Here is a 14221-nt window from a genome sequence, read left to right on the forward strand (position 1 = left end):
GCAGTTGGGGTTAGGTGTCTTGCTCATGGACACCTCGACACTTGGTCAGGTGGAACCGGGGATTGAACCACCAACCTTTCGGTTTGTAGACAACCTACATGAACCACTGAGCCACTGACGAAAATTGGTCAAAAACGTTGGTGCGGATGGATCGCGGACGGATGATGAGTTTTGTGATGCGGTTGCGGATGAAATAATAGCCCATCCACGCATCTCTACAGGCAACATTTTTCCAGTCTTCAACTGTCCAATTTTGGTGAGCTCTTGCAAATTGTAGCCTCTTTTTCCTATTTGTAGTGGCGATGAGTGGTACCCGTTGGGGTCTTCTGCTGTTGTAGCCCATCCGCCTCAAGGTTGTGCATGTTGTGGCTTCACAAATGCTTTGCTGCATACCTCGGTTGTAACGAGTGGTTATTTCAGTCAAAGTTGCTCTTCAATCAGCTTGAATCAGTCGGCCCATTCTCCTCTGACCTCTAGCATCAACAAGGCATTTTCGCCCACAGGACTGCCGCATACTGGATGTTTTACCCTTTTCACACAATTCTTTGTAAACCCTAGAAATGGTTGTGCGTGAAAATCCCAGTAACTGAGCAGATTGTGAAATACTCAGACAGGCCCGTCAGGCACCAACAACCATGTCACGCTCAAAATTACTTAAATCACCTTTCTTTCCCATTCTGACATTCAGTTTGGAGTTCAGGAGATTGTCTTGACCAGGACCACACCCCTAAATGGATTGAAGCAACTGCCATGTGATTGGTTGATTAGATAATTGCATTAATGAGAAATTGAACAGGTGTTCCTAATAATCCTTTAGGTGAGTGAATATATGTATATATATATATATATATATATATATATATATATATATATATATATATAGGGATGATTAGGAGGCCATGATGGACAGAGGCCAGACATCCTGGGATTTTTTGAGACCACAGAGAGTCAGGACCTCTGTTTAACGTCTCATCCAAAGGACGGTGCTCATTTACAGTATAGTGTCCCCATCACTACATTAGGGCGTTAGGACCCACACAGACCACAGGGTGAGCGCCCCCTGCTGGCCTCACTAACACCTCTTCCAGCAGCAACCTGGTTTTCCCAGGAGGTCTCCCATCCAGGTACTAACCAGGCTCAGCCCTGCTTAGCTTCTGTGGGCAACCAGTCTTGGGCTACAGGGTGATATGGCTGCTGGCCAATATATCAGATATGATCAAAATATGATCAGAAAATCAATGTGCCTAATAATTCTGCACATACTGTATGTGAAACGACTTCTCAAACAAGGACAAAATGGGACTTGATTCTTTTGTTGGATTGTTTTATCATTGGATTATCGTCATTTGCTGTTGTTGTGATCTCATATGACAGGTTAATATGTCATCAGTAGGGTTGGGCATTGAGAACCGGATCCATTTTGTTCCAAATTTCCAAGAACCGAGGATTTGATAAGATGCACATTTCACATTTTACACAATGAGTGTATTGCGGTGAGAATGCTTGTTGGTAGACTACACACACTATATGCTGCTGGACATCTGAATTTCCCCTGTGGGGATGAATAAAGGCATCTATCTATTTCGATTCCACTTATCGATTCCCATTTAAGAGCAAGATGATTAACGAGACGAGAATTTGGCACTCACGCGCTGCTTTCTGTGCTACACACACATCCAAAGTGCAAACACAGCCACTCATATAGTGTGCGAATACTTGCGTTTTCCTGCACTTAAACGGACAAATACACAAGACAAAACCGTCAGTGTTTATTGGGATATTTTTTCATAATTGTTTTAAGTGAACGTAAACAGTTGAGAAAGAAAACGTGTATTGGAAAATAAAATCGATGCATTAGGTCTTAAAGTGACAGCAGCCTAATATACCTGCTACTGTCTGTCATAAATCTTAAACAAAGAACAAAAGACAGCAACAACAAAAATCACTCACTGATCTCGACTGAATAACTATTTCCATTTTATTTATAAAAAGAAAACTATGCAGTGCTATTTTACATTTGGTTATATTTGATTTCAATTTCTGTACCTGAAATTTGCTCATTTTTTTACCTTATTTAAACGAGTCGATGAGAATCGGAATTGATAAGCAGAATCAGAAACGATAAAATTCAAATGATACCCAACCCTAGGCATCAGAGTCAGAGAAGAAAAGAGATTATTTTAATTAAAGATAACAACAAACGAATAAACAAAATAATAATTACGTGCACAAACATTGTTTATAATAAATACTGCAATATTACATAAAAAATAAGAATTATCCATTTTGATTTCATGGTGACTAAATATAACTCACCTTTACAAAATATTGTTAAATTAATGTTATTAAAACAACATAATATTCCATTGACACAAAGAAAGGATGCCACAAATGGCATGGCATGATAAGTGAATGAGAGACAAAAAGATAGACCGTTGACAAAAGTTTTCTTACCAGGATTTGATCTGCAGGGTCGACATGCATACACAAAACACAATCAAACATACGTCCCGATCGGCTAAACCTAGGATACATATAAAAAGAGAGAATTTTGTTTAAAAATGACAAAAAACAAACATTTACAGCACTTTAAAAAGAGGTGTATGCATTTGGCAGGAGCATGTTGAGGAGGTTTAAAAATTTTGAATAATTACAAAATGTCACAACCAAGAGTCACTGGTAATACTTGACTCTTGCTACATTTCTGTAAAATATGATTTGTTGAACTTTTCAGGCAGGACCATCCACAAGAACCTTTGACATGTCCACAAGAATAAAAAAAAAGTTCTCCATACGCAGATCCGTCCTTCGGATGAGACGTTAAACCGAGGCCCTGACTCTGATGATGTCGTTTGTCGTCATTTCGAAATAGTTTTTTATCGACAATTAGAAAATATCGCAAAAGTTTTGCACAAATGGAAGTTTCAGCCTAATGGAAACGCATGGAGCATTATAATATAATTGGATAATATGTGAAATTTTAAATAGTTCTGAATTTGATTTCTTTAAACGAATACTGAACATTTGAAATTTAACCAATTGAAATGTTTTTATGGCTCAATTTTATACACATGTATTTTCAAACAGCTTTTATTGTTTATTTGTTCTGAATTCTTAGACTGCAAATATCCAGTTTTAAAACAAATACAGATTCAAATTTTCAAAAACTTCAAATTCAGTTTTCTAAAATTCAAAAGGCAGAAAATTCAGATCTTACAGAAAGTAGGTCACTGGGCAAAATGTTGACTTTCAAAAGTAGGCGTGCCAAGAAGGCTATTTGCTAGGTATTTTGGTTGATTTTTGGTGTGAGCCAGAAAGATGTTCAAGGAGGCCGAGACGCAGTGCATCATGTTGTTTTATTTATTTTTCAAAGGCATGATATTTTGTAGTCATTTTGAATGTACAGAAATAAAATAGGCCTACATTTTACTGTTTCGAATGATGTCATATTATCTGTATGACTATAAATGACAGACTATTAAAGGTGCTCTAAGCGATGTCGGGTGACATCACTTCTTGTTGACGTTTAAAGTATTGTCAAACAAAACGAAGGCTAGCTAGTCCCTCCCTCCTCCTCATCCGCGCACTAACCCCCCAAACCCTGCTTATCGGTTATTGGCTGGAACAGTTTGTTATGTTTCGTGGTGCAGGTAAGCCCAGTTTGTTTTTGTTGCCGTTTGAGGAGCCTGGGGTGTCTGCAGGGACCGTGTTTTTTTACAGTGTGTTCAGGGGACAGGCAGCTAGCGGATGGTGAGGAGATGTTTGTTGTATGTGACAAAAAATGTTTTGGCCTAAAAAACGCGTGACATCGCTTTGAGCACCTTTAAGTCATTTCCCCAGCTGAGGAACAAATCGAAGTCATGCCGCCGAATTGCTCGCTCACACAACATGAGTTCTGCCGTTGCTTCATATCGCAGACTGTTCATTATCAAAATAAAACACAGTTATCCAAACATATAAAGTTATTCTGCTTGATTTAATTTGTCGGTGTATATTTACAATATAAAGTCTGTGCCGGTCAGTCATCACCTTCTTGCTGTTATTCCAGACTCATTTCCCTTGCTGTGATGATGATGACTTAGCCTATAGGCTGTATATTGGGACTCGACTGAAGTACGTAAGCCTGCTTTATATTAATAGTTAGCATCCAAATGTTACATTGCAAATATGGAAACTTTGGACCGAATGAGAGATGCGCAAACCCAACGTCACAGTTTCAGTTTCGATTCAAATAAATTAGTTTGGGCTTGGCGTTTAAAATAGGCTAAATGTTGTTTGTAATAAAGAGCACAATAGGCTATTTTTGTAGGCTAGGGTTATTTATATATATATATATATTGAGATGAATGTGGGTGGGGATAATGAACGCTTTTTTTTTTCCAAATGGTCTCCACTCTATGCATTTTGTAATAATACAGCAACATTTTATAATTGACTATTTGCCAGAAAATAAGTCGCATGCACCCGAGTGTAAGTGTACGTCACAAACCCGACTTATTTTCTGGCAAATACGGTCAATTATAAAATGTTGCTGTATAATTACAAAATGCATAGAGTGGAGACCATTTGGGAAAAAAAAAAGCGTTCATTATCCCCACCCACATTCATCTCAATCACTGTTATTATTAAGGGGTCCTTGAGAATTTATTTTGGTGTAGACAAATTCACAAATGGCTAACTACGCATGTAAGAATATAGGCTATAGGCTGTCTATAAGTGTTTATTTCATAAATATGAATGTACCTAGCATCTCCCGGACACTAGCCATTAGTCTACTTCTTTGGCCTATTTTGTTTAGCTGGCCAACTCTCAAAATCTGTGTGAAAAAGATGCGGGACGCACTGGCCAGCGCAGAGAGAACGCACAATGACTTAGCTTAGTCGAGAAATTAACACACACCGTTTTGTTTGACATCAATTGATACTCAATATTAATGAAATAAATAAATTTAATGTCAGAGAATGCACAAGCGCATCCTTTCGAGATATAAATTATAATAATTTTTAATAAAAATAAAACACATGGCCTACATCATAAAACTCAGAAGAGTATATATTTTAATATCTCTGATAGTCAGTCTGAATGACAGTTCATGAACGTTATGCATATGATATACCCAAGTCAATGCATTATTCTTTGCTTTTTGTATTAGTGTTTAAAATATTTAATTTGCCACTAATTATATTGATTTATATCTTAATTTATTTGTAAAAAAAATTAACTTACTGGGCGACCATGGTAGGCTATGACAGCTGTCATTTACCCTGTCACAGGCCTACCCAGCTGATGCAAAGCATTGGTGAATTTATATCTACACAGAAGAAAACCTTGTCTAGGCTCTTCACTGGTACGGGTTGTGGCGAGCCATTGGTTAATATGGTTGTTTGATGAGAAAAAGATTAAATGTATACATTTTTATTATGTAGTTGCAATGAACGCGTTAAGAATCCGTACAACTGCAGCATCGGAGAACTATTATTAGAATATTAGAAATCATATAGGCTATTCAAGCCATTTTCAAATTTTTCTACTCTTAATATTAAATAAAATAACGATTGAACGAATGACACATGGATTCTCTTGAACCACCACGTTTGCGGGCAGAAAGCTACTCCATTGCAACTCTGTAATTGGCCAAAATTCTCCGTTCGACTTTTCTGAGATCCTCCCTGTTGATGACCTGTGACCTACTTTCTGTACGATCTGAATTTTCAGCGTTTTGAATTTTAGAAAACTGAATATGAAGTTCAGAATTTCTTCATCTTGAAAACTTGAATCTGTATTTTTTAAAAATGGATATTTGCAGTCTAAAGGCAACCACATGAGACACAGGGCCCACAACCGATCTAAATTATCCCAATAGAAATTTGTTGCTCATTTTCAATGGGAAAGTGCCCAAGCAACAATCGCTCGGCAAGATTGCCCAGCAACATTGCTCAAAGTTGCCCTGTATTCAGTATTCAGAACAAAAAAAACAGATGTTTAAAAAAATACATGTCTATAAAATTCAGCCATAAAAACATTTCAATTCATTAAATTCCAAATGTTCATTATTCGTTTAAAGAAATCAAATTCAGAACTATTTAAAAATATCCATAATATTCAATTTTGTTAGATTACACTTGTCAATAATTAAAATTTACACAATTCAAATTCAAATCATTTTGTCATATTATAAGCTGCATAGCCATTACACTCTCTTTCCTCTCCACCTATAGCTGGTGTGTGATGTGTACTTACCTTATTTAACTTACCTTACTTAACTTACCTTACTTTACTTACTTACTAATTCTCCCGCTCTAAACTCTGTTTTACTGCCTCTAACTTAATTTCAGCAAGAACCTGCAGTGAAATGTATATGCTGTATAGATTTTTGAACTGTTTTTGCAGTTGAGAGTCGTGTATACCAATGTATTAAAGTTAACTCTGGCACAACAAATGTGTTGCACATGGTCCCTGTTCAATAAATTAACAGATAAATATTAGGGCTGGACCAGAATATTCGAATATTCGTTCGGTGGGTTGGTATTCGATTTGAAAATTTGACATTCGAATATTCGGTTTTTTTTTTTTTTTTTTTGCACACCTGGGATCCCCCGCGAAACGGTTCTCACTCGCGCTTGAATAAGGCCGGCGACACACTGGCTGCATGGCGTGAGCGTCTCAGCTGTGTGGCATGTACGTTTTTATTTCAGCTCCCATGTTAACAGGTTGGAGTTTGCACACTGCCTGTGTGAAACACGCGTCTCAGGCGCGGCTCGAGCCACGCGGAAAATGCGTGCATGCTAGAAATAGAACCGACGCCTAACTGCAACGGGAGTGTTCTCTGGCTAGAGCGCAGAACAGCGGAGTTTGTATGGACCGAAGTGCATGCCTGAGCTTGTGTTTTGGGTTAAGCTGCGTTGCTTTGACATTGTGGAAAATAGAATAATAGAAAAAAAATGTATTAGCCTTTTACCCGTTATTATCAATCTAAATTAATCTCGTTTTTAATTTAACTTAATTTCGTTTTTATTTATTTAAATTTTGTTTTTTCTTTAAGTTTCATTTTTCTTTATTTAAATTTCGTTTTTTCTTTATTTAAGTTTCATTTTTCTTTATTTAAATTTCGTTTTTCTTTATTTAAGTTTCGTTTTTCTTTATTTAAGTTTCGTTTTTCTTTATTTAAATGTATTTTTTTCTTTATTTAAATTTCGTTTTTCCTTATTTAAATTAATTTTTTTCTTTATTTAAATTTCGTTTTTCTTTATTTAAATCTACCCTTTACTGTGTCAGTAATTTGTTAGTCAGAAAAATATTAGACTACCTTAAAAGTATTGCTTAATTTAACAGACCTGTGTGTGTGCGTTTTATATCATAGTGGAGTGTCCGTTCTCGGAGCATATAAACCCTGCCCGCGTGAGGTGCGCTGCTTCCCGCTCGCGCTGTTCTGTAGCTGACTAAAAGTTTATTAATTCTGAATGTGTCGCGTCTCGCGTGTCCATCTATATTGCACCAAATGCAACACTGCACTCCCTTGTGAAGTCGGTTGGATGAACGGTTCTCGAAATAATCAAAATGCAAAAAGACAGACCAACACAGAGATTCCTGCCTTTATTAGTGAAAAGAATATGTTCAGCCCCATCTCGCTGAAGCTTCGAATATTCGATGTTCATTACTACCGAAGCTTCGAAGCTCAAAAAAATAGTATTCGGACCAGCCCTAATAAATATATGATTGCAACAATATGTGGATTATCTGTGTTCTTCAAGCCATCTCGGGTATTTTATAAGAATAAAGTATATTTATAATGCAATGCTAATCGACATAGCCTTTATCACTGTATATAATACTACAAAATAATTTTCTGCCTCATTCTGTGATAAACCACATCAGATCACAAACATGTTTGTAAACGCTTCTCATTACAAGTTTGGAAGATGTTCAGCATGAGTTGCTTTTTCAATTATAAGTGACTCAACCTCACAGCCCTGATGGAGCAGCATTTACTGCGAACCGGTCGATCTGCTCTGATCACAGTGCTGCACTTCACAATAAAACACGCAGCACATATATTGATTAAATTAAAAATTGCAGCCTTTGTGATTTCATAATCACAGTAAGCCAAATCTTAATTTCAATTTAATTTCGGTAAGTCATGCAGCCCTAGTTTTAAGAGACTATAATATTCAAATTATGGATTTTATATGGATTTTGTTATATTATGTTTTGTTGGATTATGTTTATTAAAACTGTACTGTAGGCCTATATTTGTCAAGTTTGATCAACAGATCATTAAGGAAGATCTTTCAGGCTGACCAATCAAATTGAATCTAATCACTCATTTTTGTGACTTTCCTATACTATAGTGTGGCATCGTGAGAGGTAGGGGATCACCAAAGTGTGGGTTGCTACACAAATTGAGTCCAGGCAGAGATCAAGTCAATAGTTTCTTTTTAATAATCAACTCAAAACTCCAAAATGTTTTAACCAAAACACTCTTCCAGCTTTTCTTTATGCTCTCTAACAAAAAACAGCCGGTCTCTCTGTTCTCAGCTCAGCTTTTCTCCTTCACGCAACAGCTGTGTCCCCACCGCTGAGGAACCTGTAACTGTAGTCCGGGACCAGGTGGCCATCTTGGTTTGTAGTCCCCATTCTGCAACCACCTAGATGGCACATACCTTGCCTCTAATGGCGCTTTTCCACTGCATGGTACGGCTCGGTACGGCTCATTACGGTCCGGCTCGCTTCGCTTTTCCACTGCATGGTACGACTCGGCTCGGCACAGCACGGCTCGGTTTGCTTTAGCTTTTCCACTTCAGTTACCGCTTCAAAGTGGGTGGGATTATAGACTGATCGTTATAGTTTATCCGCTCCTCGGCAACCAACGAGAGGAACGTCTGCATTTCTTTTTTTGAAGTTGTTTTTCTTTCTTTTTTCTTCAAGCAAGTCAAGCAAGTAGTTTTAAAACAGGTGACTACAACGGTGGCTGTTACTGGCTATTTAAATCTAGCGGGTTTGATGTCTCGCAAATACAATGACGCTGGTAGTGACGATTCTGTCTGACCAATCAGTGATCTGCAGTGTTTTCACGTCACATTTTAGTAGCGGTACGGTTCGCTTGGAACCTCAACAGAGGTGGTACCATTTAAAGCGAGCCGAAGCGAGCCATACCGTACCATGCAGTGGAAAAGCGCCACAAAGTGAGCCGTACCGAGCCAAACGTACCCTACCATGCAGTGGAAAAGCGCCAAAGCGTGCCGTACCAAACCATGCCGTACCGTACCATGCAGTGGAAAAGCACCATATGACATACCCTCTCACAATGCCACAATAGTGAATAGACATGTGCTGGTATTCGGTAATCCGATAAATCGCAGGTAATGAATATGAACGATATTGTTATAGCGGGTACTTCAAAATACAGTGAAAAATAATAGATCCGAATTTGGATTTTTAGAACGCGCATTAGCTTATTTTCCATCAACCGCTTAAAAAAACACTGCGTATATGCTGCGCAAGACACGTGCACACTCTGATGTAAACAATCCCGACATGCACTGTATGCATGCGGCGCAGTGCGCACTCTAGTCTAATGTAAACAATCCTCAAATAGAGAAGCAGGGTGGAAGGAGGAACGCTGCCGACGATTTATCCCCCTTCTAAAAGAAAGGGCTGCCAAAACTCAAGCAATCGACACTTTTCACACGCTCTCACGCCACACATCCATTTTTTCAAGCAGAGAAAAATCGCAGAGCAAAGAGGACATGACACCGACAGACTAGACAGAGCAGGTTACCTTTGATATGAAAAAAAATTCTCAGCTCTCAGGATCTGTCCATTTTATTATGAAATTCAGACAATAAATACCGTTTTGGCGCTTGTAAATGTGAAGTGACAGATCGCTGTAGCTCCATCATTAATTTCAAGTGATCATCTGTTACTTTTTATTTAAAGATACAGTGCAACTTACCAAAAAGTATACAGTATATGCCTCATAATATCGATCAATCAGTATTTTTCAACCACGGAAAGAGGTCAATAAAACTGCAGGAGAACAATATTGTCACAGAACGTTACATTTACCTCAGGAAACCAGTAGCACCTCAGTGCAGTACATGAGATCTACGGGGAGGAGTCGGATCAAGATCCAAGGGGTGGAGATGGGTAGGATTAGGGGTGGTAGGTTTAGGTATATGTAAGGTGGGAGGAGTTGGATCTGGATCCAACTCCTCCCTGTGGATTTCATGTTCTGCAGTGAGGACCATCTCCAGGAAAGCCATTTAATGCTAAATATGTGCACTATATTACATATTTATTATATTTTTACTTGCGTCATTACATAATTGTTATTAGAATGAAAACCGCATTATATTTAATTTGTAATTTTTTTTTAACCTTTAATAATACCAGCTGATAGGGCTCTCTGTACGTTTACAGCATTATGTGAGATATATTTTTTCTTGAGAAAAATGAACATGTAGGCTATCTACTGTAGCCTACCTAATATTTATCCAAATGAGTCAATATTGAATCAAGATTGAAATCAAATCAAGATTTGAACTGAAATCGTGAAAATTGTGTTAAGCAATAATACAAACAGTAGCCTACCAGTCATTGTACCATGTAAACATTTTAACATGTTGTTACTAAACTTAATAAAATTCTGTTTAGTTACCAAATGTTTTGACAATCACAATTACACCTCTTGTGATGCAATTGTTTTTTTTTTACATCCCCCAATCCATCCGTTACTCTTGTGCAATTAAAATATTGTGATAATACCGTATACCATGATAAAAGCTCAATCAATCAATGGCAGAATGAAAATTTGATACGGGTACATGCCTAATAGTGAATAAGTGAATTGCAGAAATACAAAAGAAACAGCACAATTTATCTGTCAAGCATGTACGGTTTTCTAATCACAAACAGATCTGTAAATTGCCTAGTGTAAAATGACAAAGCACTTAGTGGATAATTAAAATATATATCAAAATGTAATATATTTAGTTACATGATTATAGGCCTATTATATATTGTGTCACTTATAAAAGAGATTATGCAACAAATAATATAATTGTATTTATATTAAATTAAATTAATTTATTATTCCTTTGAAATTCACAGATTTTAAATTCACATGGAATTTATATTTAAACCACAATCCTCTTCATAACCCAGTGATATATATATATATATATATATATATATATATATATATATATATATATATATATATATATATATATATATATATCCTAAACTATAAAATCTTGCAATCCTGAATGGTTACCAGAATGAGTTTTACAGAATTGTCTCTGGAATCGTGATAGGGGCTTTAGATGAGTAAATGCCATTTAGATAACTAATTCCAACATAACATGTAGCTAAGAAAAGCAGCATTTCCTTAAATATTTTGCAACAAAAAGAGAACTTCTGGGCAGGGACTTTGTGAACTATAACTACTCCTTTTACTAAAGATGCATTATAGGTGTATAACAATCACAGTTTAATTTTGCTTCAAAGATTAGAAATGTGTGGGGCAGTTTTAGCTGATCTGACCCATTAAACAAACATTTGACATTAAGTGGCCGGTGGATATAAAAATTTATGACGCAACAGTAATAAACCTGCAGTACCTTATTCAAATAGTGGCACAGCAGCCTCTATGAAAGTTAGAATGAATAAAAGTCTTTGAAGATTTAATTCAATGTGCAACTAAATAGACAGTGAATGAACAGTCCATGAGGATACATTCAGCACAGTATGGCCTTGAGGAAAGAGTAAACACAACATGTCTAAACCTGAGAACCAGGAATCTTAAGGAAATATCAGCTAGACTCTTCAGAGAGAATTTGAGGACAACTATAATAGTTGTATCCCTTCCTGTCAGCTAAACGTTCCTTAAAAGTCAACATGAAATGGTGTTTGCAACACATTTTTGTTCCTAATGTGACATATTCAAAGTAGGGCTGCTCACTAATCGGTTCTAATGATTGGATCAGCGATCTCTCAATTTGCTAATCTCATAAACCGATCTCATGCTAACGACACAAAGACACGTGTATGCCTTGAGAGGTATAGCAACAGCGACACAGTTTTGATCTCGGTCCACCACGGATGAAATGGTTATAATGCTGAGGCCAAAGTGAGGTATAATTCATGTCTTTATTAAAGGGTCACTCCACTCATTTGCATTAAGATTTCCATTGTTAGAAATCCAGTCATACTATTGAATGGTCGTGCAACACTCTTTCATTTTCCCCTGAGACGAGAGAAATCCTCTATTTACCTTATTCACTTCCTCCTAAAATGACGCAAAAATCGTCATTTTACGTCATTGTAGGACGTTTGTACAGCGTCACAACAGCGGCTCCCAGGCTACATAAGGCTACATATAAGCAAGCATTTCTTTACAAGGACTTTTGAACATTTTGTTTTTAGAAGTTGGTGGTCATAAACACATTTGAAGTTTGTTCAAAGCCCAAACTGAATAATTAAAAACAAGTTTGATGGGTACATTTTCTATTAAATGTTATTTTCTTTATGTTAGTCTTCATTTCCTTTTCTGACATACTGCAATTCTTGTTAAAACACACTAGACATGCAAATTATATGCGTTTTTGGCACTTTTTGTGTGAAATCATATTAATTGTGTCCATCAAAAGTGTGCTTTCACTTTAATTGAGCGTGAGCAGCGCAGCAAAAATAGACTCGAAGCCGAAACCCCCGCTTCACTGCTGCTCACGCCACGCTCCTGCTTGACGCTCACGCGCTGCTCCTGCTCGCGGTGTGAACGCACTCATTGATTAACATGCACGCCGAAAAAATACGCGCTACTCACGCCCCGCTGACGCTTGCGGTGTGAAACGCCCGTAAAAGGGGGGGATTTCTCTGAAGACTACAAGCACTAGTTCCCACCCTTTCAAACCCGTCCATAGGGGGTTGGACCTTATGCGCTAACAGACCTATCAGATCAGTGCCAGTGCGTTTGATTTCACCGGGAGGATGTTTTTGAAAATATGGATGAAGGTACTGAATACACAGGCGGATGCATTATGGAGGATCTGGATTTTGACGAGGTTATGGTAGAAACGGATGTTCGTGGCTACCTTTATGAGCCACAGTATAGCGACGAGCAGCTGAGGGCTATGGAGGAACTGGAGGCGGCTGAAGCTGCTGCCACCACAGCCGATGCAGACGATCTGCCTGCCGCGGACGAGGAGCCCGCAATGGCTCGAGCTGGGGCAGATTGGTGGTGCCTGTGCTCTCACTGTGTGCCAATGGACACAGAACAAGAGTCTGTCTGCTGCCGAGAATTCCAGCGGTGCTACGGAATCGGAGGATGACACGGACGTGTGTGTTGTTGCTCACCCGAGTTTCGCACCCCATATGGATAGCGGCGTCCTGGAGACCTACTTTGACCTAAGGTCAACTGGCAACGTCAGCCAAAGCCAACAGGTCAAATGGTGGTCTTTCTGTAAAGTAAGTTTATTTTCATTTTGTTAACACGCTAACGTGGCAGGTTCATTGCACAAATATCTTGCAGTTAAGCTAGCTACTGTAGTGGGAGTGGTCTGCGGAGCTGAGCATTGCAATGCACTATGGGGATTGTTGTCTACAATCCACAAGCACCAAAATTTTCTGCCTTTTATCGGCCAAGAAGGTCACAAATTAGAAATGTATGATACTATTCTACTACATATATGACCCACTTTCCATACATATTCATGTCTCCACCGGTGGAATGACCCTTTAAATAACCTACAAAGTAATTTGAAAACTTACTGTGAGACCTAAAGTGTGAACGCCAAGCGAACCAGGACTAAATGTCTCTTTTTTTAGGTCCGAACCAAAACTACAAGTGTGAACAACGTTACTTGTGTTTTTGCTCCACAAATGGAAATAGTTCAGAAGAAAGTCAATGCCGAATTAACCTTAAGACATCTGCACTAATACACATACTGACAGTGTGTCGGAGTGATACAAACAGTGAAAAGTCCCAGTGCTGTTGGATTGGATATCAGCACTCTTGGCTACTTTAAGGCTTGGCGAATTAAACTTGGGGACTGAAAATATCTCTTGTTATAAGAGGTATTAAAATGTAGTAGCAAAGTAAATAAATTCCATATAGATTTCATCTTCACTCGAAGGAGAAAAAGAACACAATGTGAAAGAGAACAGCCCAGTCATCTAATACCAAAAGCGATTCAAACAAACAAATTATTTGTTCTTCTGG

At 37.9% G+C, this 14221-nt stretch overlaps 1 protein-coding gene and 1 pseudogene across 3 annotated transcripts in view; both read right to left on the reverse strand.

Annotated features, from left to right (window-relative positions):
- Positions 1-14221, reverse strand: part of plxnb1b (plexin b1b) — a 118871-nt gene that overhangs the window by 71493 nt on the left and 33157 nt on the right. For all 3 annotated transcript variants that reach the window (XM_077199086.1, XM_077199087.1, XM_077199085.1), the window contains exon 2: positions 2455-2524. The gene's annotated coding sequence lies outside the window, so the exon portion shown is untranslated. The remainder of the gene's footprint in view (positions 1-2454; positions 2525-14221) is intronic.
- LOC143707305 (5S ribosomal RNA) lies at positions 1083-1199 on the reverse strand (annotated as a pseudogene).

Source organism: Siphateles boraxobius, unplaced genomic scaffold (genome assembly GCF_051911475.1).
Source record: "Siphateles boraxobius isolate OS27281-9 unplaced genomic scaffold, OSU_SipBor_1 41, whole genome shotgun sequence".
In the NCBI taxonomy this organism is placed as follows: domain Eukaryota; kingdom Metazoa; phylum Chordata; class Actinopteri; order Cypriniformes; family Leuciscidae; genus Siphateles; species Siphateles boraxobius.